Source organism: Haliaeetus leucocephalus, unplaced genomic scaffold (genome assembly GCF_000737465.1).
Source record: "Haliaeetus leucocephalus isolate CR32 unplaced genomic scaffold, Haliaeetus_leucocephalus-4.0 Scaffold235, whole genome shotgun sequence".
In the NCBI taxonomy this organism is placed as follows: domain Eukaryota; kingdom Metazoa; phylum Chordata; class Aves; order Accipitriformes; family Accipitridae; genus Haliaeetus; species Haliaeetus leucocephalus.
In genome coordinates, this window is record NW_010972671.1 from 571578 (window position 1) to 592858 (window position 21281).

The window sequence follows — 21281 nt, forward strand, 5'->3', positions numbered from 1 at the left end:
CTCCCCCCACCTCTCTTTCTCCCCCCACCTCTCTTTCTCCCTCCCCCTCCCTTTCTCCCCCCACCTCTCTTTCTCCCCCCACCTCTCTTTCTCCCTCCACCTCTCTTTCTCCCTCCACCTCTCTTTCTCCCTCCACCTCTCTTTCTCCCTCCACCTCTCTTTCCCAAACAATGATAGAGAAGGCTGTTTTACTGAATGTCTTTCTGTAGTCTTATTTACTCTTAAAGACCAGTTGTCAGAGACAATTGCCTGAAATCTGAAGTGTGAGAAAGAAAGAACAAGATAGCTTCTCACTGAGTAATGCCTGTGGCTCTTGGAAAAACTTCTATGTAGAAACATAGATTGAGTCAGACCAAGGTCAGTCTAGTTCAGCATCTTGTGGCTGTGATGGTGGCCATCAAACTATGCAGGAGTACAGGGTAGACTAGGGGCCTGGGCAAACTGTAGAAGTATATCCTCTGACTATTATTCTAGCTTTGAGTGTTTTCTGAGTCAGACATATCCTCAAGCAGAGATTTTTTTATTTTTTTTTTACAGGACTCATGGAATTTGTTTAGTGATTTTTGTCCAATGTTTCTTTCAACTCATATAGTCTTTTAGCATCTGCGGAGTTCTTTGGAAAATAATTTGTAACTTAACCACTACATAACTTAAATACATGTTATATGAAGACATATCTCACCATTCTACATTGTGCAGAGAAGTTTGCTCTGGTCCTAGCCCTGCAATTTTATTTGATTTCTTCCTCTATCTCACTCCCTTCCTGCTTTGTACTGGAAGAAGCAGTGAACAATCAATCTCTATTCACTGTCTGCTTTCTACTCACAATATTAAAGACCTCTCTCGATTCAGCCTTCAGTTGTCTCTTTTTCAAACAGAAGAATATTAATCTACTCAGTTTCTCCTTTTACAAAAGCTATTCCACATATTTGATCATTCCTGTAGCCTTTCCCTGTACCTTTTCCATCTCTACAGTATGCTTTTTTGAGAGGAAGCAGACTCTAATTTATGCAGTGGCATAATAACGTTGTCTGTTCTAGTCTTTATTGCTTTTCAATCATTTCTAACACTAAGTTTGCTTTCTAACCACTACTGAGCACTGAGCTGATGTTTTCACAGAGATATTTATTGTAATATGAAAATCTCATTCCTATGTGACTGTCAGTTGAAAGACCGTCATTGCATAATAATGTTGGGATAGTTTTTCTCCTGGCTGCATCATCTTCACTTACCTGTATTGAATTTATCCATGACTTCCTCACTAAGCAACTTACTGCCCAGGGTCTTCTGCAGCTCTTCAGAAGCATTGGCTTGACATCCATCCTTAATGCAGTATAAAAAAATCACTGTAATACATGCTGTGACGGTCTGACAAATTCAAATGTCTCAAACATCCGCTAAAAGAGCTTTGGTGGACAAAACGGCCTCTGTAAAAATGCTGGAGTTTTGTGAACAGGACAATGTGGACAGAGGAGAGGGCCCCACGGAGGGTGGGAACGCACTTCTCCAAGGCCCCAATTCCTTATCTTGAGTGACCAGGAGAAGGAACACAATTTATGCCTTCCTGGAGGAAGAAGGCCCCATGGAAGTTGGGACTGTGCTTCTATCTTAAGTGGTCATCCCAGCAGGAAAAGAGAAGCAACTCCACAATGAACACCCCCCTCCCAAAGCTACCGATTCCAGTGAACCCCAGGTGTGGGAACTGCGCATGTTGAGCTCATCAACTAACACACTATAAAAGACGAGAGAACGAATCCTCAGTGCGCGCCCTCCGGAACTGGATCTCTACGCTGGCTGGACCAACGCTGGACCCAGGACTGGTGAAACCCTTCTCTTCTCTTCTCTCTTTCTTTTTTCTCTCATTCTCTCTCTCTCTCTTTTCCTTCTCTCTTTTCCACAGTCCCTACACCTCATCCTTTGAAACATAAACCGTTGACCAAGTCTGAGACTAGGAGTGGACCTAGCCGCCCCTGAGCTCCTCTTTGAGAAGGAGTCCAGAAAGCAAGGGGGTCTGCTCTGAACCTCGTGACTCAACGGGAGGGCTCTCCTTCTGCTACATTTCATGTTCCTTTTTCCATTTCATTCTTTCTGTACTTTCCTCCTCTTCTCAAACAGCGGCTTAATGACATGTTGCAAGGTTCATATTAACAAGTTCATGTGTACTTGGACAGAGTTAGCTAGGTTGAATAAATGTTGATTGTTGTTTGAACTCGTTTCACCTTAATTCTGACAAAGGAAATCCACGAACCTGAGTCGCTCCAACTTTGGGACGCGACACATGCATGCACCATCCTTTGGGATAAAAATGATTTAATGGCAGCTCCATTTCTAGAAACAAATGCTACCTGCTGACTGCTCATTCTGTGGGGATTCTTATTATCTGACTGAAAAACAATAATTTAAAATGAAGTGAATGCTTACCTGAATACTATGATGCAGAAGCATGACATTAATTCCAAAGATGGTAAAGGAAACGTACAGTTTCTCTATGGACCATGACCTCTTCCCCAGTGATTCTCTAGTCTAGTAGCTAAAGCAAGAGATGAGGAATTACAAAATCTGAATTTGAATTCTGTTGTTCTTTGTTGTCCAAAGTTTGGATAAATAGTTCTCTTATCCTCTGCTTTCTTCCTGTTTGTGGACATTTGGTCATTTATCTATGAATTAGTCTGAGGTCTTTAGAAAAGCAAGCATATATTTATTCTGTTATTTATTTTACTATCCAAATAATGCATTTTTCTTATTCTGTAAATAATAGAGAGATGTTGCTGGAGGAGAAAGGCAGGCTGAATTGTTGTTTAAGATATAAGTTTTTGTTTTAGAGGTGTATTCTCAACATCATTAAGACACAAAATGATGGCATAAGCCAAACGCATGATCAGGTTCAATAACTGGATCCCACAGAAACAATACTGAGGTACCCAAATAGTCTCCCTGCCCAAAACTTTGAATTTTTATCCTAAGGTAAATTATGAATTGCAATTAAAATTCTGAATTTATTTGAAACCAAATTAAAAACTAAATATTGGATTTTTTTTTTTAAAGGAGGACATTTAATTTGGACCTCATTAACTGTCTCATTGCAGCTTCACTGGAAATATTGATTTTTCTGTGGTGATTTTGATAGTATCACTTCCCTTTTTAGCCTGGTTTCCTAAAAAAATATGTTAATCATCAGCCTGTAAATTATTTTTTAACTTATTGGTGATTTTAAACTATATTTTGAAATGGATCAATAATTATGTATTCCCACAAATTTTGTGAAATAGCCTGGCAAATAACGTCTTTAAAGGAAAGTATGAAGTTTGAACTCATTGTATGTTATGCACCACAGAATCCACGTTAAAGAAAAATTTAGGAATGCCCAAATCTTGGAAAGAGCTTTGTTTATGATGTTATTTTTTAAATTTTATTCTCTGTATTAATTTTCTAACATTTTCTTTAAAAAAACCAGAGAATCCAGTAAATCTGTTAATTTTTCTCTCATGTTAGGATCCCATATTGGTTAATGAGAGACATGTTCACAATGCTTTCCTTAGTCTCCCACAAAGCATAAATGCTCTGAAAAACCTTTCTGTTAGTTCCAATGCTCATGAAACTGCTTGTTACATTGCATTTTGCAATATAAAATATATAAAAGGTGAAATGATTAAGTCAAAATGAAGCATCTCTTCAAAGTGTTTCCATAGTTAGTAATGAAAATTTCAAATAAACTGCTACTCTGTTGAAAGACACTGCAATAAAAAGCCTCTCCACCAGAAAATTTTTGAACCACATTTTGCAGTAACTTTGGCAATACTGGCATTCTCTGCCCAAACAGTGCAATTTTGAGAAAGTGCAAATACTTCCCTTGAGTGTCATCAGTGTCCGGGTTAAATATGGAGTACAGAGATAGGAAACATAAATTCCTTTTTGGCTCAGGAATAAGGAAGACTGCACAAAATTGGAGACATGGAGGATATTGTTATTAAATACCCCTGAAACCAATTTCCCTTGGAAGCATAAAAGATTTCTGTGATACATGCTCCAGTGCAATGGCTCAGACACTATGCTGTCTATGGGTAAAAGAGGAGTAGTAAGCATGGAAGCATGAAAGTCTTACAGAGAAGACAGGAGATACCATTTTGATTTCCTCATTCAAGTTTTAGTAGCTACAATGCACAGATACTATGAGACACATCAAGGTAATGTAACTAGTCAAATGATACAGGTAGAATTAGCCATCAAGTTCTCTAGATCTTTAGGTATCTGGAGTATTAAAATTTTGTCTCAGATTTCATATCCAATAGTGTAATTTGCTACTGCATTTTCATGTACTGTGTTGACCAAGTGCATTATCTGCTTTTTACTGTTTTAGTAGCTAAAAATGTGACAACTTCAGTCTGAGCAATTTGAATGAGATCACACAATAAATTTGGTTCCCAACTTTGGGATACACAATTGATAACAAATGTCAGTGATGGGAAAATACCTTACAGATTTAAAAATCAAAGCTAAACAAAGCAAGCTTTACTAAAAGTTATGTGATCTTTTCTTTTCCAGCTCTTTGCTTTGTTTACCACCCAGTCTGTAAAAAAACCTTATAGTCCTGTTCATTAAGAAAAGGTCATGCTAATCCTCCCTAGTCACCTCCCACCATGCACAACTGCTGTGTTGCAGTATGAGTGGCAGAAATATTCAGCTTGCCTTAGCAGGCTTTTATTTGGCTTTCAAACTCCTAATCAAAACTGGCATTTTATTGCCCCTACTGATTATGTCTCTGTTAAAACCAATGCACTCACGTCTTGTGTCTTTCAAATGTTTACACCTATCCCATCTCCTGCACCAGCACTTAGGAAGAGTGTGGCTATACCAGTTACTGTAACAATCAAAAGGCAGTAATGAGCTGCATAGCTAAATGAATTCATTATTTCAGAACCACATATACCTGTAAATGTGTTGCAGTTTGTGAAACACATGAAAGAGAAAGAGATGAGAGAACTTGACAAAGGTAAATCCCATTAAAAATAGCTTAGAGCATTTAAAAAAATGAGAATGTTATACAGCAAAATATGTTTCTAACCTTTAGCCCCCATGGGGATCTCATCATCCACTGCTTTCATTCTAGCCCAGTGAAAGTTTTTCTATCAACTTCAGTGAAACGTAGAACATTCCTTTACTTCTTATTGCTAGATTTTGTTTTCTTTTAAATGAACATCGACAATAATTAAGTTCCAGTAAAATTAATTTAGAGTGGCTGCCCTTAAAAGGACTCTGACAGCTTAAGTGCATTATTGTCAAGGTGAAAGATAGCCAAGAAAATATTGGAGCATTTAGATACCATTATCAAAGATTTTCACTGAACAATATAGGCGGTCTAATTTGGATGAATATACATTTTTTCCCATATAGTAACAGATGCCTTTCAAGGCTTTGGCAACAAAATACAACAACAATAAACAGCTCTTCTATCTTCTCATTTCCCATTAGGTAAGTTTAAGGTAAGAGCTCCTTTCAGGAGCTCTGCAGCTGACAAGACCTGATTGAAAAAATATAACCTAAGAAACTCAGAGTTATGGTCAAGCTGAAAAGGACTTATATTTTCTGAAATCATGGACATCTAAAGGACTTTAACTAAAACTTAGAGAGTTTTTGATTTCCTACATCCCTTTTCTTTAACTAGAGAACCAACAATGTGCACTACAAGAGTACTGATTATATAATTTCCTTTAAACAAACTCTTACCCGTGATTAAATATGATGCATTGACACACTGTTTTTATCTCCCCAAGAACTACAGATATTTCCATATAGTATAGGACTGTTTTGCACTTGGAAGTCTGCAGATTCTGTGTAGAATGATTACCTGGATGCTCTTGGGCATGCTTCTTAAAAGTTCTGAGCCTAGGGACGTGAGCCTGAGAAAGACTGAGAAAATGGTTATTGTTAGTATATTATTTTGAAATCAGGAGTTACGGATTATTATAGGCTTTCTTGTGCATGGTTAAAGAAAACATAATTCCATGTAAACAGATGTGGTAAATACGCTTTTAATGTACTGTCAGGTTACAAGTGGTTATGCACCCTGACAGGTTGGATGGATTATGTAGTTTCTGATTTTTGTGGGTGTTTTTGTATATGCTCTGAATTTGATTACTGTCTATGCCTTTCTATAATCCAAGCTGAAGCAAATCAGAGGAAGAGTTGATGGTGGTTTAAAGTCATAGCCTGCTTCAGAAATCTTTCTTTTTCTTTTCTAACTCATAGGAGAGTTTCCTTTGCACTGACTTACTGGTCTCTTCATTCCCTATGTCTTCTTAAATCAGTGTGCAGCAATTTTAATAGCTGAGTATTTTAAAAATATATGTCAGAATTTAATGTTCTGTCCGACAACTTTGCACATATTTGAATTATCATTCAGTTAATTTGGAAAAAGAAGAGCTCCATCAGTTCTAACAGAAATTATATTTCTTTTGTTTCCTGATATTGTTATTACAGAGTTGCAGACCTGAATTTCTGACTATTGCTGGATTAAGAAATTGTCAGGCTCTTTAGCTGTTGGGTCAGAACAAAAACTAGCACCACACTCACAAGGTGTCTCACCCCTGACTTGGAAGAATACCGCTGGGGTGAAATAATCCATCTACTCATTCAGTTTTTGGAATTTCTTTTGAAACAGCAGAAAAAGCTGCTAATTAGCACTAACAGCAATGGTGCTTTTTGTGTCCTGGAATCCTCTCCTCATGAGATTTCCTTTCAACTTGCTACACTGCAGTGCCTGTATGAAAGTGTTTGGTGTATGCAGCAGCTTTGAACCTTCATTTTGGAAAAAATCTTCATTGAAGTGACAGCCCCCCCAACCACAAAAATTGAAATTTTGAACACTAAGTGAAATATTAATGGGATTTAATGCAAATTAATTGATACAGAGAGATTAAGAGCTTAAAACCCCATTTATTTTGGTGACTGTTTTACTAGTTTATTGGAGGGAAGAGGGGTTGCCCTATTCCTTTCAAAAGAAAATCTCTGGGATTTCTCTTTTATATTTCACATATGTGCAGTTTCCTGTAATATCAATAATATAGTGGGTGCATTTGCAGAACATTTACTATCATTTGTCTGCAAGGGAAGATATCCCATAAAGAAACTTGCTGAATTTTAATTTGATGACCAATATGCTGCAGTGCAAACCCAACAGTTAAAGCTGTGGTAGAAAGAAAGAGGCAGAAAAGCAGGGAGTGCGACAGGTTTGCATAAAGCCTTCCAGGATTGCCACAGCATTGAGGCAGAATGACCTGCTGCAGGGAAGGGACTGTGTGACATCTGCTTATGCTGCTCTCTTGATGCAGTCGATGATGCTGTGAATGGGGAAAACATGGAGGTTTTGGTTTGTAGTTCAGGTTCTCCAAGGTTTGCATATTTAGAGCTTTTGACTACCTAATGGAGTTGGAAATGAAAGGAGGGCTGGAGTTTGTTAAAAACAATATGAACATGGGAAGATTGATATCGTACTTTCCTTCTAACTTTTCTGAGGCTTAGGAGCAGACAGTGTCCTATGTCAGTTTTCTGCAGCATTAAACAATGATTTTGTTGCAGTACTGACATAAAAAAGCAAACCTCAGCCATTTAGTTCTTTTAATAGAATAAAATCCTTTACATGCTTACACTGATATGTTCAAGACCTAAAAGCTGAGTGTTCTTATCCAACCATTGTAATATTAATCAGTGATAAAATAATTATAACAATGTATCATCATATTGAAACTAGGGTTCTTAACTGATGGTAGAACAGAATCTGAACTAGTGATCAGAATAAGAACTTCTTTAAAAGTTAAGTTGAAAATATGCATGTATTTTAATAAATATATTAATATATGTTCAAGGACAGACAGAAAGAAGAAATGCCTCCTTTTTCAACAAGTATCCAAAAACATTGTGAAAATTGATATATGCCATTACAGAAGTACCACTGTGTTAGAATTATGAACAATTTAAGAAAACTCTTGATTAATTCTTACTTTAAGAAATCTTTTTATGGTTTTGGTGAAATCTCCATGTTTGGCCCTTTAAATCTCCTTTTCAATTGTTTAAGATACAGTTCAACTATGAAAAGCAGCACAAAAAGGCATGAGATTGATACAGAAAAATGTGGATCACTGAGTCTCATGAATTTCCACACCTTATGTCAGCAAGTTGCTCTTGAAAATTTTTTTTTTCCCAACTGCCAACACTTCAAACTCAGCTTAGACCCTACCAGTCATACTGGCTTCTTTCCATCATATACACGCTCACCACAAACAAAAACTCTGCAGGCTAAATTATGCTCTCAGCTACACTTGCACATCTTCACTGCTCTCAGATTATGTCTGTAGTGACACCTGTGCAATTCCTTTAGTGTTACTGTGCTACAGGTCACCGTCACCAGGAGCAGCATCTGAAGCTAATGGGATTTCCCTGCTGCACTGTAGAATGAAAGTTGCACGGCAACATTTTTGTAGCTGGTAATTATGCATTAGAAGCTAAGAACTCATTTCAGTTGTCAGAGTCTAGTTATTTTTGTGGTACTCGTAGTTGAAGGAAAATACTGTATATAAATGGCCAGATTCTGAAACACTCCTTCAAGCTGGGCAGTATCTTGCTTACCTTAGTGAGGTAAGGTTTTAGAATGTGGCCCAAAGTGGATGAAGGTGATATAGAAATCAGAGATACGCAGTCAATTTCATTTTTTCCAACAGACTACATTTAAGAGGATGTAAGCACAAACTTAATTTAAGGACATAAATTCCTGTTAAAGTAATTTATCTGTGTCACTGTAGCATACCTCTTTTGGGCACTTCCAACATGGGAAAGTAAGAGAACATTAGTAGAATGGGGTTTTTTTTTGTGGTAGGCATGAACATAGTTAGAGAACAAACAGGGTGTTGCTTGTTTTCATAACAAAGGAAGCAAAGTACCACAGGGAACAACACACCTTCACATTTAATACCTGCGGACTTCCTGTTTCAGCAGCATAAGCTAGAGTGAACTGAATTACAAGAATTCTCTTCTATGCTAGTAAGGGACCCTAACAGGTGCTGGTGCCAGGGTACCCCTGGAACAGTGAACCTGTTTTGGAGTCTGGTTTCCCTATATTTCTTTCCTTCACCCTAGTAATATTCTGCTTCCCCAGGCAGTGCTGCTGACCATCATGCTGTCAGGCTGTCCAGTAACAGGCATTCCATTTTAAGGGGGGAGAAGTAGGAACTATAGGAGCTATGTTCTCAAATAGCAATTTCTCTGAAAGTCAGGGTGAGGAGAGGCTGCTTACTGCTGAGAAAAGCAGGCCTTAACTGTAAAATTTGGAAAGCCATGAGTGATGAAAAGGTGTTTTGAAGCTTATTCAAGCACTGCTTCCATTACACCATGGCTGTATTTTCTGGATGAGCTTGTGGTAGTGATGTGTGATGAGTAGGCAATTTAGCATTCACTGGCAGAGCCCTGAATGCTGTCATTGCTTTGACCTTCTTCAACGCCCTGAATCTGACATGTATGCACCAGGCAATCATTTAAAAAGCCAGAAGAAAGGTAAATCAAGCATGATTTTGAGTTGTTGCAAAAAGGATAATAATATATACTAAAAGTAAACATTAAATAGAAAGAATAATGCAATTCCTAAAATAAAGCAAATATTTTAAAGGACAGAAACTGGTGCCGTCACAGTTAGATATACATTGAATTGAAATGAAATTGTCTGTGAAATCAGACAAATAATTTTGGGGAAGTGAGGGACAGTAATGGGAATTCCTGGTTGCTGGGATGAGCAACCTTACCTACACTAGTCAGTTAAATTGCTTTATGATTGAATAATTGTATGGAAAGCCACTGTTTTAATTAAATTATAGATCTTGAGAAATGTAGACACCATGAGATGTTGCAGTACACGTGTACTCTTATCAAAAAAATTGAGTTACAAATTAGATGTGAGTGATCTGCCTAGAAATTATGTTTCAGAAACATATGTATGTATCCTACATGCAGTAGTAAAATGAACAACTATCCCTTTATTAACAACTTAACTGATCAAAAGTACACTTTGTGAAGTGAAAACAAGCCAAGACAGCAAGTGGAAAAAACTGTGAATAGAAAGATTCATTTGCAACCTGACAGTTTTGGACTGAATAATCCTAGCCTGGGCTCCAGAATAACTTTGTCTTCACAGCTTCCTAATGTGGAATTATTTGATATGCTTTGCAGAAAATCAATCTTCTGGCAGAATTTTTCAGGAAAATATGTATCAGGGAAAAAGACACTAGTGTTGTGATCATTTATACTGTAATAGTTTCAGTAATAATATGAGACATGAATGAAATCTATGCTAGACAACACAGTATGTAAAACATAAAACAGAAGACTATTGTCCTTGTTTCAGCTGGGATAGAGTTAATTGTCTTCCTAGTAGCTGGTACAGTGCTATGTTTTGAGTTCAGTATGCAAAGAATGTTGATAACACACTGATGTTTTCAGTTGTTGCTAAGTAGTGTTTAGACTAAAGTCAAGGATTTTTCAGCTTCTCATGCCCAGCCAGCGAGAAAGCTGGAGGGGCACAAGAAGTTGGCACAGGACACAGCCAGGGCACCTGACCCAAAGTGGACAATGGGGTATTCCATACCATGTGACTTTCCATTTAGTATAGGAACTGGGAAGTGGGCGTGGGGAATCGCTGCTTGGGGACTAGCTGGGTGTCGGTCGTCAGGTGGTGAGCAATTGCCCTGCGCATCATTTGTACATTCCAATCCTTTTATTACTACTGTTGTCATTTTATTAGTGTTATCATTATCATTATTAGTTTCTTCTTTTCTGTTCTATTAAACCATTCTTATCTCAACCCACAAGTTTTACTTCTTTTTCCCGATTTTCTCCCCCATCTCACTGGGTGGGGGGAAGTGAGTGAGCGGCTGTGTGGTGCTTAGTTGCTGGCTGGGGTTAAACAATGACAACTATCTAACCTGATTGACAGATTGCCCCAAACTGAGGAAATAATCCTTCGAGCTCTGGACTTAGACCCTGGAATTCTTTGCTTTTGCTGTCAGCCCTTTGGATAAATCACATCTCTTCACTGTCTCTCTTTTTGCCCTGAAAAATAATTACACTGATTTATGAATAAGAAATGCTATAAAACTATAGTTATTTTAGCCAACAGTTTTCATTCATTCATTGTAGTGGGATTTGATTCACATGTTTTGCCAGAAGGAACAAAATATTAGCATCATAGTTAAACCAGAGCCAAAAAGAAACCAGTTCAACAAATACAGGCAGAATATTGCTGCAGGATAAGGTTCTGGTACTTCCTATGTTACGTGATCTATCTTATTTTCCAGCTGAGAGGGTCTTATCCAAAACCATGGAAATATAGATAATTCTTTTCTTTGTTTCCACTGAGCACTGGATCCAAAGCCACATTAAATAAGATGAATAGAAGGTTTCTGTTAGTGATGACTACTGGGGACTGATAATCGGAAAACCAGAAAACTGTATGGTCCTTGTGTGACAAGGAAAAGAGAGAGGCCAACAATTTATAGAGACTGTTTCTTTGCATGTACTATTCTTTATAACATGCAGTCCTGAGGCTGTCTATTATACACAGATGATACCTCTTGCATTATGCTTTCATTTCATAAACTTTATATGTACATATTGGCAATGGAGGGAAATTCCTTTAGGGATTCTAACCTACTCTTCATTGCTGACAGTTTTTTCCAAGGCTAGGGTGACTCCACTGATCTGGTTCACAGCACAGTTACAGTTATTGGAGAAAGTAAACTGGAAAGCAGAAGTAGAAACAGAAGAGTTTAAAATTCTTAAAGGGCCGAGAAACGAATATCAATGTATACCTTTGGATGAATCACAAGAGTCACTGAAGGACTGACTTTGCACCTACTTGCAACTTAAGTAGATAATTATATTTGTGTAAACTAGGTAGAAAATGGTTGTCAAAAGCTGACAGTCTGACTTATAACCTTTCATGCCAACCAGTTAAAGAGTATAAAGTAAGAGAAAGTCAAATTCAACAGTATTAACAGAACACCCTGAAAAAAGGAAACAGTTTCACCAAATGAATTAATCAAACTGTTGCCAAAATCCGGAATAAAACTCCTTAACAGCAATGAGAAGTTAAGAAGCAGGCACTTCTTTATTGCAGCGCTGGGCACATGGGGGATCGCTCCACCTGTTGTGTGCACCTGGCTAGTCTAACTGTGCAGGTTAAATACACACCTGTTATACATATTCACTAAATTTCTGGAAAATGTTATACATAATCATTAGCTTTCCGATAAATCATTTGCATATGTAAATGTCTCTTCACGCAGGCGCAGTGAAGGTCTCTGGTGGTCTTCCATTGTCTTAATCATTGGTTAATCTCACTTAACTCTACTGATTGGAATCCTTGATAATTAGATCGAGATGGGAAGGATAAGGGGTTTCCAAGCAGCAAACTAGTGTCCATAGCAGTTTCCTTAGTTTCCTAAAACAAAACACTACAAACCAATAAATCTGTGTCAAAGTTTTTGTGGTTAACTGATTTTAGACAATACTTGAATTCTTATAGTTACACATAGCACATTTTCTAAAGTGCCGAAGTTCCTATGACTACCTTTCAAACTTAACACTCCCTTACCTATGCTTCACAATTTTCTATTTCTTAATCAAACCAAACTCTTTTATATAATTGGATTTTAATTTCTTTATCAAAATACTTGCTACAAAACTATATTACAAAACTAAACAAATTGATAGTCAAGGCACTTTCATTATATTCTTTATCAACTTGTGTGCTGATTTTAAACTGAGTTAAGAAGAAAATTGAACCCTTTTAGCTCTCAGTATTATAAAAATCATGGCAGTACATAGAAGATTTCCCTGCTGTCCCCCATCATTGAGCTGTAGCATTGTTAGGAATACAGCTGAACCCTTAAACTGCCATGGAGAAACACCTGGCATATAAATAAAGCAGTTTCCTTTAAGCCTGTGTGGCCTTGACCACATCAGTAAAAATAAGTAACATTTTAATGCTTTCATATATATTATTTCTGGTTATATATGTCCAGTTATATATATATACATACAGATATATATAGGGAGAAAACCTTTGTTCCTTCAGTTTTCATCGTTTGCCCTCTACTCACTGCTGCAACCTAGCTGTAACAGTTTTGTCTTTTTTTGTCTTTTTTTGTTTGTTTGTTTTGTTTGTAATGTAGAAAGTAATGGCATTAATGTACGACTGGCAGGAACGGTATTCTACAATCCTGCTTCTTTAAACAGGTATCTTCCTCTCTCCCGTTCTGTATGAAATAGTTTGGAACAGCTTACGAACAGCTGATTCAGAAAATCAGGGAGAATTAAGTGCCTTAGCAAGCTTTAATCTTTGGAAAATATCCTCTGAAGTGCATTTGTTTGATAATTTGGTCATTTGTGCCAGCTTCACATGTTGTTCTTGTTACCCTTGGACTGTGCCCAGTTGCCAGTCAGGTACAAGAAAGGCTTTCTCCATTTCTGCAGATTGGCTTTGGCAACTGATACTGCCCCAACATTTCCTCTGTGTTCTGAAGGCATGCATAATAAACAGGAGAGATGTAAATGTGATCACAGTGAATGATCTTAAAAGTCCTACAGTTTATAGGAAAAAATATAGTGACATTGCTTTCTAGCCTCCAACAAAAAAGAAGGGGAATAAGCACAATGTTCTGCTTGTGTAAATTAGCATATAGAAAGAAACAGACCTCATTACTTAGGCTCATACAGATCGTTTACATAATGTGTGATCTAACTTTACCTGAGTAAGCACATATGCACATACCCCACACATCTTTATCCATAAGTTTTTTTCTTGTTCAAAAAATCAAGGATTCTGGCTGACATGACGTCTTTAAGGGTATTATTAATTTTTATCTTTTTTAATCTTTTTGATTGCTGTATTACTTTGATAGTACATCTAAGTACAAAAATATTTTCACTGTTTTTTAATGCAAGAAGTGGAAGGGAGGAACTATAACCATCTGGTTTTACTCCAGGGTTTTTCAGTACTTTGAAGATACTGTATTCTCCTTTACAATACTATCAAGGTTAAAAAAAAGTTTGGAAAACATTGTGATTCTCATGGGTATGTAGGTACTCCAGTGTACTGCTGCAAGAATTTCTGAAGTGGAATTAGAGGACAATCTTTAAGTTCTGCATTTAAACAGAAAGAGGTAAACTATTTAAAAAGAACAGAACAAGTTTTGAACTAAGCGATCAAAAGACGAAAATGCACATGACACTAACGCTGGGTCTGACACCATCAGATTGCTCATGCAGTGTTCATATTCATTCATCACTTTTTTCAATTGCCCTCAAAAACTCAGGGAAAGAAAAAGAATCTCTCTGAATAATTTAAAGCAGTTCTTCCTTTTCAGTCATCAGTCCTTTTGTTCTTCTGTGTATCTATAACCTCACACCAGTCATTTTAATTTATCTGTAGTTGTGATATAACCATCTCAATGTCTAAAGCAGTGGGAGAGCAAAATGGAAAAGAAATATTTATAATGTTTTAAGGAAAAAGAAAAAAGAAGGCAAAAATCCTCTAATCTGACTAAAAATTTACAAAGAATTGAGTGATGCAAAGGTTTCCTTTGCAAGAGATCCATTAGTTTGCCAGTCATTACCAACTAAAGGGGGCACCTAAAGAAGAATAAAAGGTGAATAGCTTTTATTTAAGACTACCATGTTTATAAGGTTGGTTTTTCTCTCCTTTGATTTATATCAGGCTTCTAAAATGCCCTGTTTCTGAAGACTCACCCAATATGATTAGCGTCATCATTTGTATTACAATAGTACCTCAGAAGCCAGAAGTCAAATCAGCAGCCTTTTGTACTAGACATTGTATGAACAGTCCTTGCCTTAAAGAGCTTACCAACTAAAGAAGAAAATCCTAAAGACAGGAGAAAGGAAGTATTAGTCTTCTATAATAGGAACAGTAGCAGAAAGACTAATTTAAAATGCTCAGGAAAAAAACCTAAATGCATGGAGAAATTGAACCACCTTCGGAGACCCAACTCTTTGCTTTGACCAGAAGATTCTTGTTTCTCTGAGGTACTTTATTACGCAATTTACAACTTGCAGTAATTTTAAAAGAAACATTCTTCATTTTAGAACCAGACTGGCCTCCATCCCATAGTAATCACTTCTGTAAATTCACAACAGAAAAACGTGGTGTCAGGAAAGTAAGAGATTATAGGCAGTATATTTTGAGACGGATAGTCTAATACCCAAAGAAAGGCTGTGTGCATGTCTCCTGGATTCTAATTCTGAGAACAAATATAGTAAAGGCAAGTAAATCTTTTGCAGAAAATACTCTGTCCACATGGTTTGTTTCCTTAATTCCGTATGAGTTATATAGGGCAGCACTTCTCAGGTTCACAAACAGCAACTGGGGCACAAAGCATCCTGCCTCTCATTTCAGCCTCTATTACAGAAGCCAGGTAATGTGAGGAGATGTGCAGAAATCTTCATGCATTGAAGTTGGGCATACATTGAATTATACCAGAAAACAAAAGAAGTGACAAAAGGGTAAAAAAAATGATTGTGATTTTAGTCAAGTTAAGCTGATACTTCAGAACAGGCATGAAGAACAAAGATCAAGGGAAGTGGTAATAAGAAAGCAAAGCTGATTTAATAAAAACAGAAGGTTGTGTCTAAGAGGCTGCTTAGGCTTCTTCCACAGGAAAGTCAGGAAGTTGCTTGACCTATATCTGCATTGCTTGGAAAGGATCTTGAATTTTATTTTTTGGTATCATGAAGGTATTTTTAACACTGTTTACACATCTTCGATTTTACATACTGCAGCTTCAGACATGGGCAGGGCCAGAAGACATAGTCTGCTTTTTGTGGGGTAATTATTCATGCTGAATATTACCCTTGGACAAATTGAGTTTTCATGTCTGGGGAAATAGGATCAAAGAAAGGAATAAAGGGGCCAGTTCTGCATATATATATATATCTCTTGATAGAGGAACTTCTTATTATTTTAAGCAAATGAAAGAGAATCTATTTTACTTTTTTTGGAAGCTTACCAATGAACTAAAGAACAGATGTATCTGGGAGACTCTCATCAACCCCCTGAGTGGCAATGATTTGAAACAGTTTGTCATGTGTACTTGATCCTGATTAAAATAAGACAAATTAACAAGTTTCACCTCTCTTGATGGAGAACAGATAACTGTCATTCAGTGGTTCTTCCATCATAGACTAATTCTTTCCTTTTTTTTTTTTTACGCCCAAATAGATAATTTCAAAATTTATTAATATTCAGCAGCAGGATAAATGCAACCCCCTGCTCCAGCACTTTAATGCTCCTTCTTGGCTGCAGGAAGCCCTCAGCCCCGAGGGCCCTGATGGGCCTTGATTGCCCTGAGTGGCCCCACCTGGCCCCCCACCTACGTCCTTTGTTTCAGATAAAACAGAAATTAAAAACTTGAGGGCTATAGATTTCTTAAGTATCCGTATAGGAAGAAAGGGAGACTCTTACATGATTTGTTGACCAGGTAACAATATGAAACATATTTCTAGTTGATAGCTGGAGCCCACATAGGATTATTATTTTTTAAGAGTGGATTGCTTTGTTAAGAATGGGACAAGGAGGTGTTGCAGTGAGAGGGCGAAGGGATGAGGCAGCTTAACGGCAATGGCGGTATGTCCTTAGGGGAGCACGGGGCTAACCTAAACCTTCAGCTATGGTGTGTAGTTCACAAAGTCAGGCTCTGCTCATCTATCAGACTGAAATACCTGTGGCAGTACTTGTTTGGCTGTTCAGTATTCAATTATTGGACGTTATGAAATGGGAAACTCTCTTTTGAAACATTTATACTATTAATTAATTGCAGCAGGGAAGGATAAATGTTTCTTACTCAGCCACCCACAAGATGGTTGATGATCTATGCAGATCCTGAAAGACTGAATAGTAATAGACTTATTTAAATATATTTTTTGAGAGGAATATCAAATCACATTTTTGCTAGAAATAAAAGATTATTCTCCATACATCCACCCTAGTAGTAGTGGATCCTAAGCAGAAAAAATGTAACTTGCTTATGTTTAGTAGGAAAACTCTTAGTTTGTGATCTGTGCCAAGCTAGCCTAGGTTCCAGATCATTAAAAAAACCTATTTTGTATTATAAAATATAGATAGCCAACTAGATTAGTTAAGTTAGAATAAGTGAGTCTTTCAACTGTGATAATATGAACTAAGTAAGTGAACATGATGAAAATGAAGTTGCTGCTATTTTATTCCCTAAGTAGCCTTATCTAAGGCATCTTATTTTTAGATACTGTCACAGACGTCTTAGTGGATGAGAAAAGGAAACTCCTGGAGTTCAGAAGATGAGAGAACAGTCTGTAAAATGCTTAATATTCTAAAGTGTTAAATGTAGTAGGTCTGATGGCTGCCTAGCTCTGCAAAAGACGAATTATTTCATGTGCTGATTTTGGATGACTGTTTTAAAAGACTCTTCTCAAGGAAAACTATGGGAAAATGTGCTGTGCAACCACAGATGCGAGAAGAAAATATCCCAGGACTTTCCAAAGCATTTCTTTACAAGCACAAGCTACTGCAAACAGAAAAATTCAGGATTCAATGGCTTATCTTATAATTAGCTTTTATGATTCATTGACATTTTTAGGTTTCTTATCATCATCTAAACATGGTGTCAGTAAGCATTAAACCCCACCTTTGCTGACTTGGCTTCCTAGGGCAAATATTTCTAATATGACATTAATTGTCCTCTAAGGTCGGTAAAAATGCTTACTGATCCTTACAATTCCATTCACGTAGAGGAGAGAGTAAGTGATGGACTCTCAGGGAATCCTGTGGAATCCTCTCAACTTCTCAAGCAAAAAAAAAAAACCAACCCAAACCCCAGTATTGTAATGCTTTCAATGAAAAGTATTGTAGGATTTTTTTTTTTAAATGGAGAAAAGGTTTCTCCCACAAAGATTAATTTTCAGTATCTTAGGGTTGAGTGTGTGCTAAAAAATATTTGCAATAATTGATAAAGATGTGATTGATAAGCTTAACCTAAAACAACCATTGTGAAGTAACATTAATGAAATTTAATTGCCGAGGGGGGAAAAAAAAGTTATTTCTCTGTTTAAATATGATAATTTTGAATTATCTTTTCACTATGAACTTGATTTTGTTAAATGCAAATCCCCATACTTTCAGAAAAGTGTAAGCTATTGCATCTTTGCTACAGCATAAAAGCATCCCTAGGGGTACATACTGTAGAATAGCTTAAGGAGAGTGAAACCAGAATCTAGATTACTTCCTCTTAACTTGTTCATGTATTAATATCCCAGAAGGTTTGTCTCCCTGGCTGCAAAAGGAGGAAGATCACCTTTTCCTTGCTTTGTCTTTTTGAGGCTGAAAATGTTTAATGCCCTTTAAGGATGGGGCAGGGGAAAAGTAGTTATATATTTATTTTAATACTAAAAAGTTGCATTTTCATAACAGCTAAGTTTAAGTCGACACTGCTATAGTTAATCTCTTGCTCCATATTTGGGACAATATTTACCAACTTTTCAGAATGAATCACACTTGAGCAACAACAAATCCATTGCAAAGATAAATTGGTGTCTGCCACTTACCACAGCCTCAGGAATCACCAACATTCTGTGGACCATAATGGGACAATCATCAGTTTAGGCGTTGTTTCAGGAAAACATTTCCACGTGTACTTTGTTGAATCTTTTTCAGGAAATTATGTAAGCAATTTATTCATTGCTTCTATTTTATCACAAAATCTGAAACTCTGTAGTGTTTGGAAATGGGGCCAACATTTCCCCACCCCCTCCCTAAAATTATCTCATTTAATTTTCTTCATATGTGCATGTATACTTTCATATTTAAAGATATAGTATCTGTGTTGTGAATGTTTGTGTCATTAGACTTTTCATAAATTCAAAATCTGGATCTCTGGTTAGATCACTTGGGGTCCCAGAGGTGATGCAGGTGTAGCAGCCTCTTCTGCCTCTATTCAAAACACGTGGAGGACAGTAGCTCTTCTACTTCATGAGTCAAGCATGGGCAGTATAGCTCTGAGGAGATGGAAGCAGCAGTGAAGTTTGTTTGTTCTAAAAAGCAAACTAACCACCTAAAGAACCAGCTGTAAGCCTAGCATGTTGGTCTGTCTCTGAGCCCTGTGGGTTCCCAATTTTGCCTTACAAGTCTTCTTTCTACACTCTTGAGTTCTGTTTTTTTACTCCTAGATCATTTAAACAACTTTGGTTTTGAATGACTTAGTTTTACTTTTATTCATAAACCAGTGAAGCACAATGACTGCTAATCTTCATCCTTCTTTGAAAGGACTAAGCCAAATAAATAGTAAGTTTGTATATGTTTAAAGGGTTTCTTTAGTGACATAGAAAGTGGGCAAATATCCTATGTTTCTATATGTAGAAAAAAATTATGATTAGTATATAACCTAACTTGTGTTTTTATTATCAATTACTGAGGCATTTGGTGGTTTAATTGCAACTACATTCTTACTTCTGAGTAACTGTATAAAAAGCTTTTGTTTGCCTTGTAGCCTGCTCTAATCCCAGGATGATGGTAGTTTGTTGGTTGGGGGGTTTTTGGGGGTGTGGGTTCTGGGTTTGGTTTTTTTTTTTCTTAGCTAGAAGTAAAATTTTAAGATATAGTTCCTCTTGGGTGGCATTTGTAATGCAGTCTGATCTTCCTTCTATGCACATGTCAATGCATATTTTATGGAGTCTTGTCTTAAAACTAGAGCCACTGCTACTGTGAAGTGGATATCACACTCTTTTTAGCTATGGATAATTAAATATCTTCAAAAATTCCTTTTTTTCCTGCAGTAGTAATTGAGGTTTTGAAATTATTTGTATGATAGTTATAATATAAAGCCCTGATATTATGAAACCTACACACTAAGTTATTAAACAAAAAGTAGTAACTTCCATAAGAAACCTGATCTTCCACCAGGAATCTCATTAGGAGTACAAAGCAGAATTGCTGTTTAGTCACTGATAGACGCATCTCTTTAACATGCTTATTGGAAAAACTTAACTCTTCTGTAGTACCCAGGATTTGAACTGATTTTTGAATACTTTTTTTTCTAAGCATTTTCTATTGCTTTGTAAGGTTTTGTCGTACTGGGAAGAAATATGATAGATGTAAAACCCATAAATCACACTTTTAGATTGAATTATGTCTGAGATTCTTACAGTGGAAAAAAAACCAAATGAAAAAGGAATGGTTTTCTTCCATATTTCTTTCTTTCTGTAATCTAACAGCTCACTAGCCAGGTCTCTTTATTTCAAATGCACTTAAGAAACTTATCTGTGACAGGATGCTAGTCAGGCAATGGGAGTGCAAGACAAATAGCTGAATTATAATGTTTGGCTTTAGGAGGGCATACTTTTGTCTTATTTGGGGATCTTCTTAGCAGGATCTCATGGTGAACAGGACTAGAGGGTTTAAGAGGGTCCAGAAGAGCTGGGCAATCTTCAAGTACAGACTCCTCGGAGCACAAGAACGGTCCATTGCAACGTGCAGAAAGTTGATGAAGTGTGGCAGAAAGGCAGCATGGATGAACAGGCCACTCCTTACTCAGCTGAAATGAAAAAAGGAAGTACACAGGAGGAGGAAGCAGTGACGGGCTACTTGGGAGGAATATGGAGACATTCCCTGAGCATACAGAGATGGAGTTGCAAAAGTCAAAGCTTACCTTGCGCTGAAACTAGCAGGGGATGTGAAGAGCCACAAGGAAGGCTTCATTTACATATGTTGACAGCCAAGAAAAATGGTGCAGGAGACCTAGAGGCAAAAGACATACGTAGAGTGGCAGATTGAATAAAAAAATCCCAGCTTTTGTAAAAATTTTTAAAAACTTCCAGTTTTTTGGTTTTCAAAATTTAATTTCATTCATTGTCAAACTGAAAAAGGAGCATTTAATTTCAGATTGTCTCAGCCCATCAGGATTTTTTAACTGACTCAAAAAATTCATTCAAGATTAGACTATTGTTCTCTTGGTTGGCTTGCTGCCCTTCTTGCTTGCTTATTTGAACTCTTCACTGCCTCCTATAAATCAGTGACTGTTTTAGCAGAATCACTTCCACCTGTGTGCATCAGCTGGTCACAAGGAATGCTGTCCCGTAGGTCATACTAGCATTTGAAGATACTATTGTTTCTTTTTTCCTCAAGACATGTTTAAGCCTGCATGCACTGAAACTGTGAATATACCTGCACAGATTCAAGTGCCCATTGCCATTAATGG